This window comes from Miscanthus floridulus, chromosome 1, assembly GCF_019320115.1.
Source record: "Miscanthus floridulus cultivar M001 chromosome 1, ASM1932011v1, whole genome shotgun sequence".
Lineage (NCBI taxonomy): Eukaryota > Viridiplantae > Streptophyta > Magnoliopsida > Poales > Poaceae > Miscanthus > Miscanthus floridulus.
Genome location: NC_089580.1, coordinates 179,982,650 through 179,987,143, shown reverse-complemented (window position 1 = coordinate 179,987,143; position 4,494 = coordinate 179,982,650). Strand labels below are relative to the sequence as shown.

General features: G+C 46.8%; 1 long non-coding RNA gene across 1 annotated transcript; it reads left to right on the top strand.

Moving 5' to 3' along the window:
- Positions 1–129: 129 nt before the first annotated feature.
- LOC136549994 (uncharacterized) lies at positions 130–3,566 on the top strand. Its single transcript, XR_010782125.1, has 3 exons — positions 130–264; positions 809–885; positions 3,405–3,566. It is a non-coding gene; the product is annotated as an uncharacterized lncRNA (long non-coding RNA).
- The last annotated feature ends 928 nt before the right edge of the window (positions 3,567–4,494 follow it).

Here is a 4,494-nt window from a genome sequence, read left to right as displayed (position 1 = left end):
GTCTCGTCTCAAGCCTAGACCCGTTAAACGTTCTGGCCCTCTGGCCACGGGTCCCACCTGTCAGGAATAGCTCGAATCGTAAAGCATCCTCTGATGCTATGCTCTGCCGCGGCCGCGGCACGGGCGCTACCGCCGTCTGCCCGACTGCCCCCAGCTCGCCGCCGCCGTCCATGGCGGCTCCGACACCTGGGCGTAATCGATGACTCAATCCTACCGATCAGAAGGGAACAAGATGCAGCTAGCTAGGGCTACCTTTGTTTGTGGGTAAGTTTTAGCAACTTCTGAGTTGCAGTTTGCGTGTTTTGACAACGAATTCGTTTATTTGGGCTGCCGAGTGCCGACTCATAGCGGCTTTTGGTGCTTCAATTGCGTGTTTTGTCATCCAGGGAACTTTGAGCAGTTTCAGAACAGAGAAGATATCAACTCTGAATATCTTGCTGGTTGGTAATATATGTGTGCGATTAATCATGCTGTGCAGTGTCCTTCTAGTTTGAAGCATAGTCACAAAGTTTCCAGATAGACCGGTCGATGAACGAAATCAAAGAACGTGCTTTACCAGAGGTTTTTACATGATCGAATCAAAAATGATCCCGCGTACTCAGAACAAAGATGACGTTTCTTGGTCGACGGTTGATGCCTTAGATCTAATTCTCAGTGACTATAGTTTGAAGAAAATTTGGTTGTGGTTTGACCGATCAAGGATTTATAACTGAAACCTGAAGAATTTCAGACTCAGCTCAACATTTTGCGCGACTGTTGTGTTTGAATTTGCCAGTATGCCATCAGATAGTTTTGTGTTGCTTTTCAGATGATGGGCTTTAACCAGGAATTGAAAGCATTTAATACAGAGGACTTCAAGGTTTTGATGCAGGCGTCCACAACAAGGTACTGCTCACTTATCCTCTTATGACTCCAAGGGCACTTCGTTCAGTCTTCGGTACCTTCAAAAGCTGCTTAATGAACTTCACTTTATTCTTTGTTGTTGAAAAAGGGAACTGTCAAAGATAACAACAGAGGCTTTTGTGAAACTGAAACAACTATAAAAGATTATGTTTCAATTTGTATCATTTTGATGAAAGTTATCTAAGAGAAGTGCGGAAGAGGAGTGAGCTGTAATCCAGCAAAATGGTCGTGGCCTCTAGAAAACGAGCATATTATGTGACATCAACTAAGAGCATCTTCGAGAATTTCCAATAAAGCCTCACAATCTAACATTTTTAGCAAGAATAGAAAAAACATATCTTCAAAAGTTTTCAATCCCACCTTCCAATCTTTTGGGACTTGAAAAAATAGTCATTCACGCGCGCATCGGTCGCCCAATCTACGGTGGAAAGGACGTAGGAAAGAATAAAGAGTAGAAAAGGGTTCTTGATACAAATATACAAGAAAGAAAAATATATAAAAGTGGTTAGGATAATTTAGAAATAGACAAATTTTGCTGAAGGACACTGCAAAAAAAGTGTAATTGGCTGGCATACACCGCAACGGCGAGTCTTTGTCCAGTACCATTACAAATTCGTGGTTATGTACCGGTGGACATCGTGCTGAATATTTTATTCATTTCTTAGTTTGAGGAGAGAGAAGGTGAGGGAAATGACTTTATTGCCCTCGTCTTCAACCTCCGGCTGTGCACTAATTTTTGCCATAACACACCGCCACCGCCTTCACTTGCCTCTGCCGTGAGTTGCGGCCGCGACCTAGTGTCGCTGGCGCTTTTCCTCGCTGCGCCTTTGCCAGTCACCCACCCGAGCCTCCCAGGCCCCATCCCGGCCCTTGGTCCATGGTCGTGCCCCTGCCAAGCCACGCACGCCGGAGCCACACCTCGCCTCACAACCGGAGCTGCACCTTGCCTCGCCGCTTAGCGCGGGGGAGATGTCGCACCTGCCACTGGTTGCCTTGCTCGTCGCTGCTGCTTCTATTGCCGCCGGAGTCGCGGCTCGCATAGTCGCATCTCGCCTTGAGCAGAGGGCAGTCTAGTCACCTTGAGCAGCTCTGTCTGTGGCCGGCTCCCAACTAGCCGCCTGGCCGGTGGTCGTCGACCACTGGCACCTGGCAGAGCGCGGACCCTGGAGGAGGGGGCACGCAGTGTGTCGCGCCTAGGTGGAGGGTGGAGGAACCGAGGAAGCCAGGAAGGCAGGAGGAAGCCTGGGCGGAGGCCGGAGGGCGACAGCGCGAGCAGGGAACTGGGCATGAGCGCAAGGTGCGTCGCGACCGCATGGGGATGGGAGACGGGGTGGGACGCCACTGCAGGGAGGACCTCGCTGGAGAAGACAAGGCGGCGGCGGTGTGTTATGGCAAAAATTAGTGCACAGCCGGAGAAAGTCATTTCTCTGATTCCCTCACCTTCTCTCTCCCCAAAATTAAGAAATGAATAAAATATTCAACGCGGTGTCCACTAGGAAATAACCACGAATTTGTAATAGTACTAGGCAAAGACTCGCCGATGCGATGTGTGCCGACCAATTACACTTTTTTGCGGTATCCTCCAACAAAATTTGCCTTAGAAATAGTATAGGATTCCTTATGTAAATTTGTCTTCTATATTTTAGGAGTGAACTGCTGGAACTGTTGAAGATGGTTTTATTTATTCCTTCTAATACTTTTTTGCGAGTTGGAAAACTCCATGGTTTTTTGGAAAGAAATTCGTTCATTCCCTGTGGGCAACGTTTGGAGATGCTCTAATGTAACCTAGCGGTAGAGTGCATGTTTTAGTGGTTAACCTTCTATGTATTCTAGATTCGGACTTGCTAGCGCCCGGACGTCTGATCCGGTAGCCTCCGAACGCTGCCCACAGGGAGCAAACGAGCACCTAGTGCGTTGGGCTCACGAGGGAGCACACCAGTAGTGGTCCCGCGCTACTTTGGACGTCACCCACACCGCCCCGAACATCGTCCGCGCCGCCTGCCACTTTTCACGTGCATCTTATATGCAACACCTGATCTACTTTTGAAACATCTAGGTGCAACAATTGCAACATAGAAAAGAAAGACAGATGAAACACTTGAAACAAGTGTCTGAAACACTTGCGAAAATGCATGAAAAAACATTAAAAAAACAATGTAAACATATGCAACATCTAGATGAAACACTTGCAAACATACGCATGAAACACCTGAAAACACTTGAAACATATGCTCGCAACATGCATGTATATGCAACATCTAGATCTGCTTTTGCAAGATTTAGACAAAACACTTGCAACATTGGTCTAGAACAGATGAAAACATTTAGAACATACACTTGAAATATATATGTATAGCCATTACAACATGTGCAACATCCCAATCTACTTTTGCAACGTCTATATACAACACTTGCAACATACCTTGGAAACATATAAAACACTTGAAACATACTATTACAACATGCGCTTTCAGCGTAGCATCTGTTTGCTGCTTGGATAGGCTCGTTGATGCGGAGCTCGATGCCGGCACGGAGCTCGAAAGCCGCGGAGTGGCATGGAGGTCGCCGGTGTGGAGCTCGTCGACGGCACAAACCTCGACAGGGACAGGGGCAGGCGGATGGAGCACGGCCGCGACGAGGGGAGGCGCGAGTGCAGGAGCGAGCTAGCGATTGGGGGCGTTGCGGGCGACGCGGAGCGTTTCGGTTCTAGATTTCCTTTTCTGTCACTTTAGGCCCGTTCTGTTGCTTCCTGAAAAATACTTGAGTTCCAAACAAAAAGAACTAAGGTGGTAATGCATAAAAGGATTATTGAGAACCACATTGTTGTAGCTTAACCTACAATCTAATCCCATTGTCAAGTAGTACCATTACTTCATAATCATGGGGCACTCAGGAGATAAAGTCCATTGCGCATTGGATTGAGAAGGAAAGGTACAAGCAATTAACACGCTAGTACATCATGTTGTTTGGTTCGTGTCACATTTCTAAAAGCTGAGTACATGTGTCCCTGATCCATTGTAAGGACACAATGAGCACTCTGCAGCTTGACCTACAAATTAACCTTGGTGTGGGCTATCACTTTTTAATCACTACAATAACATTAATGTTCATAAGCTCAAAGGAATGAAAGGGAAACGCACCGAGACACTCGGCACATCACTACATCATGCGGGGTTAGGCCCGCGTCCAAAATTCAGAAAAATCATGTTCATGATTGAAACTATGGGCTCTAGACAAGCATAATTATTGGGTTAATCTTGATCTGACTATTAACAACTAGCCCTGACGTCGTGATATCCTGAATTCTGACCTCCATATATATGTTTCCAAAAACCAATTCATGCCAAAGGTCCTCTAGTCGAACTGGTTAGAAGGTTTCGGTGACACCCCTCATTCCAAAGTACAGGTCTGTGGCCATTCCGTCTCACGGGATGCGGTGCCGCCCTATATAGGTAGGGCCGGGGTTCGGGGATTTTCTCGATCTGCGTGAGAAGATCTTCTTAAGTCGGAATATCTAAGTATATTATTCCTATTTCTGGCTAATTGTATCAGCTCCATTTGGGGTTGAAATGAAGCAACAAATTTCATTTC